At 41.2% G+C, this 13804-nt stretch overlaps 1 protein-coding gene across 3 annotated transcripts in view; it reads right to left on the bottom strand.

Moving 5' to 3' along the window:
• The window catches only part of RALBP1 (ralA binding protein 1), a 48331-nt gene extending 36064 nt beyond the window's left edge, over window positions 1-12267 (bottom strand). The window contains exon 1 of one of the 3 annotated variants that reach the window (XM_019418472.2): window positions 12139-12267. The gene's annotated coding sequence lies outside the window, so the exon portion shown is untranslated. Of the gene's footprint in view, window positions 1-11621; window positions 11812-12138 lie in introns of those variants that run through there. The other 2 variants (XM_019418471.2, XM_019418470.2) reach the window with 2 other exon arrangements.
• Between the last annotated feature and the right edge of the window lie 1537 nt (window positions 12268-13804).

A 13804-nucleotide genomic window follows, 5' to 3' on the forward strand; every position in this document is an offset into this window, starting at 1 on the left:
AAAAAAAAAGAATGGAATCCCTCATATATAGTAGGCACTCAGTAAGCAATAAGATTAGCCAATATTTACTTGTGCTATTAACTATAAAAAAAAGCAAGAGTATAAAGATGTCTGGACAGAGCACCTGGGTGGCTTAGTCGATTAAACGTCTGACTCTTAATTTCAGCTCAGGTCATGGTCTCACCCTCTGAGATCAAGCCCTGCATTAGGCTCTGTACAGGCCCGATGCCTGCTTAGGATTTTCTCTTTCCCTCTCTCTCTGCCCCTCCCCTGCTCATGCTGGCGCTCGAGCTTTCACTAACTTAAAAAAAAAAAAATGTCTGGACAAAACTTGAAATTTTCTAAACTATATTTCTCCCCCATCTAACACTCTGAAAAATGAGGTTTTTCCTGCCTTTTCTTTGTGATTGTCCCTTTGAAAACCCCTCAAAAAATTTTAAAAACATCGTAAACACATTTAAAAAGCCAAGAAGAGGGGGACCTGGGTGTTTCAGTCAGTTAAGCATCCAGCTCTTGGTTTCAGCTCAGGGCATGATCTCACGGTTCTTGAATTCAAGCCCCGTGTCAGGCTTAGCGCTGACAGTGTGCAGCCTGTTTGGAATTCTCCCTCTTTCCCTTTCTCTCTGCCCCTGCCCCCTGAGCGCCTGCATGCTCTCAAAAATAAATAAATGAACTTTAAAAAAACTTAAACTTTAAAAAAATAATAAGCCAAGAAGAAATGTGGAAAAAAATACTGACACTGCATGTGGCAAATATTCTATAAAATGTTTTAAAAAGAAAAAAAAGGGGCGCCTGGGTGGCTCAGTCGGTTGAATGTCTGACTTTGGCTCAGGTCATGATCTCACAGTTTGTGGGTTCGAGCCCCACATCGGGCTCTGTGCTGACAGCTCAGAGCCTGGAGCCTGCTTCGGATTCTGTGTCTCCCTCTCTCTGCCCCCACCCCCACTCACACTGTCTCTCCCTCCTTCAAAAATAAACATTAAAAAAAAAAAAAGTAAAAAGAAAGAAAAACAAGGGGTACCTGGGTGACTCAGTTGGTTAAGCATCTGACTCTTGATTTTGGCTAAGGTCATGATCTCAGGGTTTGTGGGATAGAGCCGCACATCAGGCTCTGCACTGAAAGCATGGAGCCTGCTTGGGATTTTCTCTCTCAAAAAAAATAAACATGCATACTTTACATACTGTATGTTAGCCAATTCGACAATAAATTATATTACAAAATAAAATCTAAAAAAACATTAAAATTTTAAAAAAAAAGAAAAACATGGTAGAGGGTATAAACACAAAACACACAAAAAAAGAGATTTTAAAAATTAAGGAATAGGAAATTAAAGACATGTTCTTTTTTAACTGCAAATCTTCTGAAGATGAACAGGTCTGATACCCAATAATGGAAGGGTGTGTAGAAAGAGACACCCTAATACATTAGTAGTAAAAGTGTAAACTGATACATTTAAAAGGGCAATTTAACAAAACCTATCAAAAATTAATATTCTCACTTAGCAATTCCACTATTAAAACCTTATCCTCAAACACACAAAAGTAAGCAAGAATTTAAGTAAAAGGATACTTAACATCACATTTATAACAGCCAAGAAACCTTTGTTTACATTGCATCTCTATACACATCTAAAATCCTTTAAAAATAAAGCACTGAGAAGAAGAATATGCTGGCTTACTGTATGCTACATGAAATTCACTTGAACTATACGAATACCAGGTAGCCTAGAAGTTAAGTGTAGTGTAATAGATGGAATGTTGGCAAAATGCTGGCATAAGAAACAGCAAAAGTCCACCCCTCCATAAAAGCAACTAAAAACTGTGAGAATCAACTTTTCCAGAACAGCAGAAACTAACCCAAAGCTTGCAGCAATCCCAGGATTACTTATTCAAGACACCGCTAAATCTTGGTAAAAACACAGAGCTTTGTGGCATTTAACTTACCCTCGTCCTACCCTGAGCTCCGCAGATCAGTGGCAGCCATGAAAACAGCAGCACACGTTCCCAGCACTGGCCGGCAGAACAAACCTCATTCACAAACTGAAACTATTTGTTTTGACCTACCTAAGGGCTCCCTGGAAGACTTTCTGAAAAGTCGAGCTTTATCTCACCTAATACTGCTACCTCAGACTTTCCCCAAAGCTAAAGCCACTACAGGACACAAAGGGTATTTGCCAAAAACATTTACAGGCAGATGTTTTCAGCGCTGCTGCCTGATGCAATGAGTAAAAGCTGGGGCAAACAAACTGACCAAAAAACCTTGAGTGGTAAGGCTGGGCAATGAGATGCTTTGGGAAATAAAGACCTTGAACAGACTCCTGGGAAATCTAGGACGCAATGTGTATGCCCAGGGCTGTGCACATGCTCAGGAATTTTGCCAGCTCTTGACTTTTTTTTTTTTCTTCCAGTACTTGGACTATGTCATCCCACCACTTCCTGGCCTCTATGGTTTCTGCTAAGAAGTCAGAACAGTTGGCTGTTAAGTGATATTGAGGATTCTTGTATGTGGGGAGTCACTTCTGTCTTGCTTCTTTCAAGATTCTCTCTTTGTTTTTCAGCTGTTTGATTAAGAGTCTCAGTGTGAATCTCACTGAGTTTACTGTACCAAGAAGGCTCACTCTGGATGACCCTGACCTTTATACAAACAGGAAATTAAGACTAACCAGAGCTGTAAAGTGGCCGAGTGCTCAAGGAATACTTCAACAGTAGCACAACACCCCTCTGAACATACTGGGAGATATTTTTGGTATGAAATGTTTTAAGGAAATACCTGTCCAATCATTAGCTGACCAATAAGCTAACAGAACACAGACTTCAATGGGCACACATAATAAAGAATATATATACTTTACAAAATTAGTTCAGAAAAGTTTCTAAACAACTAACAACAGTTACAAGTAGCAACAACCTTGGGGAAAGAGGAGAACCTAATTTCCAGAACTGCCATTTTATAATACTCAAAATGTCCAATTTCAACAAAAAATTACGCACATGTAAAGAAACAAGAAGGAATGGCCCACACACACAGGAAAAAAAAAAAAGCAATCACCGGAAACTCCCTAAGGAATCCCAGATATCAGACTTACTAGACAAAGACTTTAAGATCTGATTTAAGTATGTTCAAAAGCTGAAGGAAATGATGCCTAAAAAACTAAAAGAAAGCGTAAGAATTCTGTCTCACCAGGTAGAGAACATTAATAAAAAGATAGAAATTACTTTTAGGGGCACCTGGGTGGCTCAGTCAGTTAAGCATCCAACTCTTGATTTTGGCTCAGGTCATGATCTCATCGTTCACGGGTTCAAGCTCTGCATTGAACTCTGTGCTAATGGCGCAGAGTCTGCTTGGGATCCTCTCTCTCCCTCTCCCTCCACCCCTCCCCTGCTTACATGTGCACTCTCTCTCTCTCTCTCTAAGTCAATAAACACTAAAAATAAATAAATAAAAATTAAAAAATTATTTTTTAAAGAATCAAATAGAAATTCTGGAATTAAAAAGTATAACAACTGATATGAAAAATTCACTATACAGACTCAACATCAGATTTGAGAAGGCAGGACAAAGACCAGTGATCTTAAAGACAGATCAATTGATATATATCAGTCTGGGGATCAGAAAGAAAAATTAATGAAGAAAATATAACAAAACCTAAGAGATCTGCAGTACACCATCTGGCATACCAAGTATAGTGGCAGTCCCAAAAGAAGAGGAGAGAGAAAAGTGAAGAAATAATATCTGAAGAAACTGTGGCTAAAAACTTCTCGAATTTAATGAAATATTAATCCATGTATCAAAGAAGCTCACTAAACTCCAAGCAGGAGAAATTCAATGAAATTCACACTGAGGCACATCTTCATCAAATAGTTATAAAAACAAAGAGAGAATCTTGAAAGAAGCCCACGGAAGTGACTCATCACATACAAGGCATCTTCATTCATTAACAGCTGACTTCTCATCAGAAACCATACAGGCCAGAAGGCAGTGGGATGACATAATCAAAGTACTGGAAGGAAAAAAACTGTCAACCGAGAATCTTTATCTTGTATAATTATCCTTCAGAATTGAAAGAAAAAAATAATACATTCTCAGAAGAAAAAAATCTGAAAATATCATTGCTAATTGGCTTATCCTACAAGAAATGCTAAAGGGAGTCCTTCATGCTGAAATGAAAGGACACTAGACAGTAATTTGAATCCACATGAAGAAATAAAGAACGGCAGTAAAAGTAACTACATAGGTAAATATAAAAGATAGCATAAATGTATTTTTCATTTGTATCTATTTTCTCTGCATAAAGCAACAGTTTTAAATCAGATGGACATACAAGGTATAAAGATACAACTTGTGACAACAGTACTATAAAGGGGAGTGGAGCTATAGGAGTACACTGTTGAAATTAACCTGTTATTAATCTGAACTAGACTAATACAAATTAAAATGTTAATCATAACCCCAGGTTAACCACTAAGAACTAACTCAAAACTATGTAGTAAACAAAATATAGGAATTAAAATAGTACACTGCAAAGAAACAGAAAAGGCAATAATGGAAGAAATGAAGAATAAAAAAAATTTTAAATATATAGAAAACAAACAGTAATAGGGCAGGAGTTCTTATTAATGAATAATTACTTCAAATATAAATTGGTTGAATTCCCAAAATTAAAAGGCAGACACTAGCAAAACAGATTTTTTTTTTTTAAGATACAACTATCTATTGCCCATAAAACACTCACTTTAGGTTCTAAGACACAAGTTGAAAATAAAAACATATTTCATACAACCAGTAACCAAAAGAGTGCTGGGAGGACTGGCTATACTAGTAACAAAATAAATTTTAAAACAAAAATATATTCTAAGAGACAAAGAAAAATATTTAATGATAAAACGGTAAGATAACAATTACAAACATATATGCACCTAATAACAGAACCCTAAAAGACATGGAACAAAAAAACTAACTAAATTGAAAGGAAAGACAGGGGCGCCTGGGTGGCTCAGTCGGTTAAGCGTCCGACTTCGGCTCAGGTCATGATCTCGCGGTCTGTGAGTTCAAGCCCCACATCGGGCTCTGTGCTGACAGCTCAGAGCCTGGAGCCTGTTTCAGATTCTGTGTGTCTCCCTCTCTTTCTGGCCCTCCCCCGTTCATGCTCTCTCTCTATCTCAAAAATAAATAAACGTTAAAAAAAAAAAAGAAAGGAAAAACAGTTCAACAATAGTTGAAGACTTCAAAACGTATAGACTAACTAGACAAAACATCAATAAGAAAAAGAGAAGACTTGAACAATACTTTAAACTAAACCTAACAGAAATCCACAAAACACTCCACTCAACAATAGCAGAATACAGATTCATCCCAAGTGCACCTGGAACATTCTTTTTTTTTTTTTTTTTTTTTTTTTTTTTTTTTCTTATTTAATTTTGTCCTACTGTATATGATATTTCATGCTTGTGAAATGACTGTCTTTCTTTTTTTTTTTTTTTTTATTTATTTTTGGGACAGAGAGAGCATGAACGGGGGAGGGGCTGAGAGAGAGGGAGACACAGAATCGGAAACAGGCTCCAGGCTCCGAGCCATCAGCCCAGAGCCTGACGCGGGGCTCGAACTCACGGACCGCGAGATCGTGACCTGGCTGAAGTCGGACGCTCAACCGACTGCGCCACCCAGGCGCCCCTGGAACATTCTTAAAGAAAGATCATATGTTAGGCCACGAACAAATCTGAATAAATTTTATAAGACTGAAAGCACATAAAGTATATTCTCTGACCACAATGAAATAACAATGAAAATCAATAATTTGAAAAATAATTTTTAAATTAAAAAATATGTAGGAATCTTAACCAACATTTAACAGAACATCTGACAGACTAAGAATAGAAGGGAACTTTGTCAAACTGATCAAGGGCATCAGTGAAAAACCCATAGTTAACATTACAATTAATGGTGAAAGACTGGAAGCTTTCCTCCTAAGACCAGGAACAGGACAAGGAGATTTGTCCTTGCCACTTCTATTCAACATTGAACTGGAAGTTCTAGCCAGGACAACCAGGCAAAAAAAAAAAAAAAAAAAAAAAAGCATTCACATTGCAAAGGAAGAAGTAAAACTGTCTCCATTCACAGATGACAGAATCTTACATAGAAAACCCAAAAGAATATACTAGAAAATTATTAGAGCCAATAAATGAGTTTAACAAAGTTATAGGATACAAGATGAAGATAGAAAATTAACTGTGTATGATGATACAGTCCAAAAATGAAATTTTAAAAAAATTCCATTTGTGGAGGTAAAAGGTACAACATAGGGAATGTAGACTTTTCTGACCGGAGGACTCAACAATGTTAAGACAAAATAATAATGCCCTAACTCAAAGGGATATATAGATTCAATGCAAACTCTATCAAAATTTCAACAATCTCTTTTGCAGAAATGGAAAAGCTGATCTTCGTTTAACATGGAATTACAACGGGCCCTGAATCAAGCCACAAAAAATAATGAAACAGAAGAAGGTGGAAGACTTACACTTCCCGATTTCAAAAGGTACTACAAAACTATAGAATAGCCAAAACAATGTAGTACTGGCATTAGTATAAACATACAGACCTACAGAATTGATTTGAGTCCAGAAATAAACCCAAACATCTATGGTCAACTGATTACCAACAAGGGTGCCAAGACTATTCAATGGGAAAAGAATGGTCTCTTCAACAGATGGGTATGAAACAACTGGATTTCCACATGCAAAAAAACGGACCCATATCTCAGACCACACATAAAAATTCACTCAAAATGAATCAACACCGAAACATAAAAGCTAAAACCATAAAACTCTTAAAAGAGTACTAGCCTAAATTTTTACATCCTTGGATTTGACAATGGATTCTTAAATATGACAACAAAATCATGAGTAACAAAAAGGAAAAAATGGACAGACTGTACTTCATCAAAATTAAAAACTTTTACTATCAGAAGATGTTATCAAGAAAGTAAAAAGACAACCTAAAGAACGGAAGAAAATATTTGCACATCATCTATTTGATAAGGGTCTAGCATCCAGAATAAACAAATAGAACTCTTACAACGCAAAAACATAGAGACAACCCAATTTAAAGTGGGCAAAGGACTTGAGTAGGTATTTTTCCAAAGATGACCTACAAAAGCCATTGAAAAGATGGTCAATATCATCAAATCAAAACCACAATGAGATACCAATTCACACCCACAATGATAACTAAAATTTTAAAACCCAGAACATAACAAGTGTTGGTGAGGATATGGAGATACCAGAATCCCTACACTGCATGATGAAATGGTACAGCTGCTTTGGGAAACAGTTTGGCACTTCCTCAAAATGTTAAACGTAAGAGTCGCTATACGATCCAGCAATTCTATTCCTTGGTATATACCCAGGAGGAACATACATCCACACCAAAACTTGCACATGAATATTCACACCAACATTATTCACAATAGCCATAAAGTAGAAAAAACTCAGTCACCAACTGATCACTGGATAAACAAAACATGGTGCAATCAGGCAATGGAAGATTATTTGGCAATAAAAAGGAATTAAGTCCTGATATATGCTACAATATGATAAACGTCGAAAACATTATACTGAGTAAAGGAAGTCAGTCACAAATGATAATATATATGATTCCATTTATACAAAATGTCCAGAGTAGGCAAATCCAGAGAGAGCAAGTAGGTTAGTGGTTGCTAATGGGTGGGAGTAGGGGGAATGGTGAGTGACTGACAATGCGTAAAAGGTTTCTTCCTCGGGATAATGAAAATGTTCTAGTTGACTGTGGAGATGGCTGCACAACTGTATGAATATACTAAAAACCGCTAAATTGTACACTTGAAAAAAGCAGGCTTAAATCTTTGCCATGTTAAAAATCACTCCCTTAACCCTTTCTACCTTCTGCTAACACCTCTTTCCATTCTTCACAGCTAAGACTTATTTATTCTTGAAATAATCTACATTTATTTTCTTCACTCTCTGACCTTCTATTAACTCCTCAATTCAATAAAACCTAGTTCCTTCCCCAAAAGTTAATTGTATTAAGTAGAATTTAAGTTAAGCATTAAGTAGAATGTTACAACTGATCTTAGTTATTAAATTCAATAGACTCCTAACAATCCTTGTTTAACTCAAGTTCTCAAAGCAGTTAGAGCATAGCTTTTTTTTTTTTTTAATTTTTTTTTTTTTTCTTTTTTCCTGGAGAGTTGGTTTTGAAGTACAACTTCCTTTTGAAATGATTCCATTTTGGCTTCTATGACATTTTCTCATGATTTCTCTGCATCTCTAAACACAGGAATTTCCCTTTCCAGGTCTTATTCCTCTATCTGGCTTTAAATGTTATTCTCCATTGTCTATTTCCAGGACTATTCTCCATTGGTAAATTCTTCCTACATGGTATTACCTAAATCAAAGGTTTCAGCTACCACCTAGAATACAGCCTGCTGACTTGCACAGTAAGACTTCTCGGAGACTCCAAATCCACACACCCGACTCTGCAGCCAATGTTTCCACTTGAATGTTTCATAGATTAACTCCCTACTCAGTATATCCAAAAGCTAAAATACTGTTCCTCCCCAAGTTTGCTCCTCTTCCTGAAGTCCCTGTCTCAGTACAGAGTTGACCCTTGAACAACATGAGTTTGAGCTGTGCAGGTCCACTCATATGTGGTCTTTTTCGATAAATACAGTACTGTACTGTAAACGTATTTTTCTTCCTTATAATTTTCTTAATAACACTTTTTTTTCTCTAACTTTACCATAAGAATACAGTATATAACACACATGACATATAAAATATGTGTTAATTGACTTTTTGTTATCAGTAGGGCTTCCAGTCAACAGCAGGCTATTAGTGGTTAAGTTCTGAGGGGGTCAAAAGTTATACATGAATTTTAGACTGCAAGGGGGTCAGCACCCCTACCCCCTGCATTGTTCAAGGGTCAACTGTACTTTACCATTGTCTATTCAATCACCCAAGTTAAAATCCAACTGTAACTGAATCCTATGAATTCTACTTTCTAAATGTTTGTGCTAGGAACTTACTCCTGTGTATCTCCACTGCTGCTACCTTAAACGTAGGGTCTTACTTGTCACCTCAATTATTACAAAAACTCCTAACCAGTCTCTCTGCACCCTGCCTTACCTCCCCTCCCTCCCTTCTGAAATCTGCATTCTGTAATACCAGAATGATCTTTCTAAAATGAAAACCTTTCAAGAATCTTTCCTGATTAAAATCCATGAACTCTATTATTATCTATAGGAAAAAAAACCTCTAGAATCCCTAGAATGGCATGCAATGCTCAAGGATCTATCTAGGCAGCCTCATCTTCTGCTACTTCCACCATAAACCCAATGCCATAGTTGTAGAGAACGACTTCTAATTTTTAAAAGTGTTCTATGCTCTCTCTAATCATGTCCAGCTTTCCTTCTGCCTTAAGTTCCTTTCTCTCATTTTCTGCCTCAGTCATGCCTAAACCTTCAAGTTTAAGAATTTAAAGCATGAAGTACCTAAGACAACACCTAACACACAGCAGGGAGCTAATGGGTTGAGCTGGCCTAGGCTTCTCTTTTCTTTATCCTGTCTCAGTGACTCCTATTTGCTCACAAGATAAAAGCTGGGATTACTTCAACTGTGTATAAGACTATCCATAATTTCGCCTCTGCCAACTCACTATGGCAGGTTAGACCCCTGTGCTTTTGCTCACACTCCTTCTACCTAAATGCCCATCCTTACTCTTTTCATCCCCTCCTATACATAACGTTTTCCTCACCGCTGCCACCTTTCTCAATCTCTTCTTCTCTTCCCTTAGGAAACTGGCCACTAACTCCTTTGTACACCCTGTATACGCCCACGCTTTGTCCAGTCAAAATAATCTCAAAAACGTACTGTACTTGGTAACGGTTCAAGTCAGAGATAGAATCTGACCATTCTGAAAGCAGGGGCAGTGCCTTATCCATCTGGAAGTCTTCTTCACCTGGGACAGTACCTGCTGCTATGGAATTATTACTAGTAATTCTCCCATACTAAATGACCTGCATTCTTCCTTATTCCTCCCACATATACTAACTTAGGTTTCGATCAGGAATTTTCTTTCAAAAAGGACATATTTGGGGGTTACATTCAGGCCCAATCTCTCCTTGCCAAGCAAACAGCTGTGCAAACACAACGATACAAATTAAATATTCATTTTCCGACACTTCTGGTTTTCTAAATTAGAAAGACCTAAAATGAGAGATTATTTTGAAGAGAGAGCAAATTAAGTTATGGTACATGGCCTCAAGATTCTTTGTTCAAAGAATTACCGCCCTATGGTTACTGTTAAACTAGCCTACTCCACTTAAATCTATGGGTCACTTTGAAAAGTGGGAACCACTCTACTAACTAACTTCCTTCCTACCTCTCCTACTGCCAATACAGTTTACAGCAATTACTCATTTTCGGGAAGACACTCAGAAAGGAACTATCAAATCACCAAGATAACTGGAAACGTGTCAAGTGAGGTTACCTTTCTTATTCGCAGTCCCATTTTTTCATTTGGAAGTGCTGCCTCCATAATCACCAAACCAAAAGTGAGCTTGCTCCTTATCACCACTTAAATATTTTATGAATAACTCCCAAGTATGATGGAATGCTACCTAAAGTTGCAGCAGCCTTTGAACATGCCCACTCCACTAAAAAAATTCAGCGAAAGCTTTTCTAATCAGGCTAGATGGTGTGTGAACTCCATGTCCAAACGACTGCACTTCTCTTACCATGCACATTCAAAGTATCTCGACTTCACATTTTAATTACTGTCAAGAACTCTACTAGGCCTTAGAAGTAACAAGCTGCTTAGGCAAGAGGGAGGCTCGGAAGTAATGAATCGCAAAACTCGAAACAGCGTAATTATTTCAGGTTAAGACTGAGGTGTGGAATATTGTGTAAAACCTGTTCCATTCTGCTAAGGATAAATTTTAAAAGGGGGAGGGGGGTGCGACCTCAAGAAGAGCCTTTTGGCACAAGCATACTTGAGAATGAGTTGTAAGAAGGATTCTCAACTCCAGATCTGTCCCCATTCGCACTGAAACCTGAACGAAAGACCGAAGCACTCAAAGGAGCTCCACTGCTTCCATGCCAGCGGTGGGAAACATCAAAAGCCTTTTCCTAGCCCACTGGGCAAGTCCCGGAGACGGGTCAATACTCCGGGTGCGATGAAAAAACAGTGATTATATAAAAGACAGAGTCCCCTCTCCTCCGTTCCGGTGCCCAAGAGCTGCCCTGAGGCCTGGAGACTCAAGGGGGGAGGGGCCCGGTTCCCGACCCTCCTCCTCCGGACCCCGAGAGCACCAAATCACAAACGCGGGTGCCACGAGGGAGGCCCGGCCGGCAAATGGGAGGAACGGCCGGCAAGGGGGCGAGAACTGGGGAGAAGCCTGCCCGGGATGAACCCGCACTCGGGGCAGCCACGCCCCCCACCCCCAACTCCAACCCCGCGCGCGGCGAGCTCCCAGCCCCGCACGCTGCCTGACAGACGCCGCTGCGAGGTGGGTGCGGAGAGCGCCCCGCGGGCAGGGGAGGGGCATCGCCACGACCCCCGCACGCCACCGCTGGCCGCCACTGACCTGTGCCTGACGCCGCGCGACCGCCCGCCCCGCCGCAGCCGCCGCCTCCTCGCGCTCACCGTGCCGCCGCAGCCACCGTAGGCGCCTCCTGCGCTGCGCCCCTGGCCGGCCTCGGGCGCCCCATTCCCACCCCGCCCCAGCCTCCGCCTGTTTACAATGATTGGGACAGAACGGGACGAGCCGGCCCAGCGCGCACGCGCATTCCCTCCTACCGCCGCTGCCGGCTTCCCGGGTCCTCCTCCCTGCGCTGACGGCTAAAGCCGTCAAGGGCAAACGCCCTGTGCCCTCGCGCGGGGCACGCTGGGAGGCGTAGTTTTCCGACGCCCAGCGCCCAGTTTACGTGAGGGCCCTTCGTCGAGGAAGCACACTACAACACCCTGGAAGCACCGCGCCTCCTTCGGCCCAGGGGCTCGCTAAGGAAGCTGAGGGAGCGCGCGAGAGAACGCGCCGCGCGGGTGCTCAGCGAGCGCCTGCGCAGTCCCGGGTCTTGGGGGACTGGGTGGGATGTAACACCTACCTCCAGCGAGTATCAGTGAAGGAGGTTTTGGGGCAGCGGCTGCGGTGGTCTTGAGAAAGGAAAGAGCTTTCCTCTCCACCCTCTGGCTGGCTGCTCCTCAGCTCCCGAAGTGCATACCTTTTGTGCCAGCAGGCTTCGGTCGTCCCAACCAGTTAAACCAGCCTAGGAGGCCGGCCCAGCCTGCCGCTGGGTGGGGCATCTTCCCGGCCTTGGACTGGGTGGGGAATCTTTTGCTTGGGTGGGGACTCTTGCTGTGGGCTTTCTTTAAAGGAAGCTCCGTGGGCCTCTGAGGCGAAACTTGGCCTAAAGCTCTGTGTCGGGACCCCTCTAAGAATTCCTACAATAGGTGTTGACAAGGGCCAGCCCTTGGTGCGTGCTGTGCTGTGGGACTGCCGTCTTCCACCGCCCTCCTTGGTTCAACATTGGCAAAGGAAGACCTGAATTAGCACTGCCCGGCCGCATGCTTAGGTTGCAAGGAGAAATAACAATCCTGGGGAAGGCTGACAATAACTAAATTTCCCCCCAAGACTCCTAGGCTTGAAGAATTATTCTGCTAATGCGTGGCTGGAAATCGGGTCTTTTGAAGTGTTCTTGTTTTATAAAAGTTGGGTGGCTAATCAGGGGAAAGATATGCTTTGGGATAAATGGCCTTCCTGATCATTTACATACCTACGTGCAATACTGTCTTCAGAACTTCATTGTATTATGTAGATGAATCCGTGGGATCTGCCCTGCCCTGTACCTCCCAGATAAACCGACAAGTTGACAATAGGTCTCTCCCTTGTACACGTGCTTTCTACTCAGTAAAGTTCAGCCCCCTCAGCCTGACTTTCGAGAGCCTCCCACAATTAGATCCCAGCAGGGTCTTTGGTACCTGTTGTTTCCTGACTGCTTGAGAAGCTTTCTTTTTGCCCTTCTGGCAACAGAAGAGTGTCCTCTGACCACTGAGATGGGCATGTTACAACGTCAGTTACAATACTCTTTGCTTCTGGCAGCACTATTTGGGCCAAGGGATAGGCACTGACCTGAGTTGGGCATTATTGAGCCCTTGCTTGAAATTGCTACATGGACAAAGAAAAGGGAGGGGGGGAAAAGCCGCTTATTGGGGTAACTGCTGATGGCCATATCCTTCATAAGGTGAGCCTTTTCTGCAGTAGCCATGAATGAGGCCAAAACAGGAGGGGAGGGTGGGTTGGAACGAGAAATCAATTGCTGACAGCATGAAGACTCTGGTTTTAGTTTCAAAGGCCAATTCTTCTTTAAGTGCTTTGAGCATATGAGCCTCGCTGGGGGAGCCGATACAGTTGTTTATTTATTCTTATTTAGGGCTAATTTGTGTGGTTGTATAACATTTGTTGGTTGCCTCCTGAGCATTCATTCCTCCCATTTAAGCCATCCAGCATAACCATTCCCTCTGGCAGCTTCTGAGATGGTCATGGAACCCAGTCAGAACCAGTGAGTTCCACAGAGACCTAAGATGGATCTTCTAATAAACTGCAGCCTCCTTGCTCTTCTGGTATGGTGTTGAGTATATGAGGTCTGAAAGTGGGGCAAGTGTTTTGTTCCTTCAAGGGGAAAGCCTGAAGGGATAGCATCTAGGGAAAAGGCACCAATAAAGCCTGAAGATGAAGTCAGTACCGTCAAATGAGTGCTGGAAAGGAGAACT

Source organism: Panthera pardus, unplaced genomic scaffold, assembly GCF_024362965.1.
Source record: "Panthera pardus isolate Hobbes unplaced genomic scaffold, ASM2436296v1 HiC_scaffold_15, whole genome shotgun sequence".
Classification (NCBI taxonomy): Eukaryota; Metazoa; Chordata; class Mammalia; order Carnivora; family Felidae; genus Panthera; species Panthera pardus.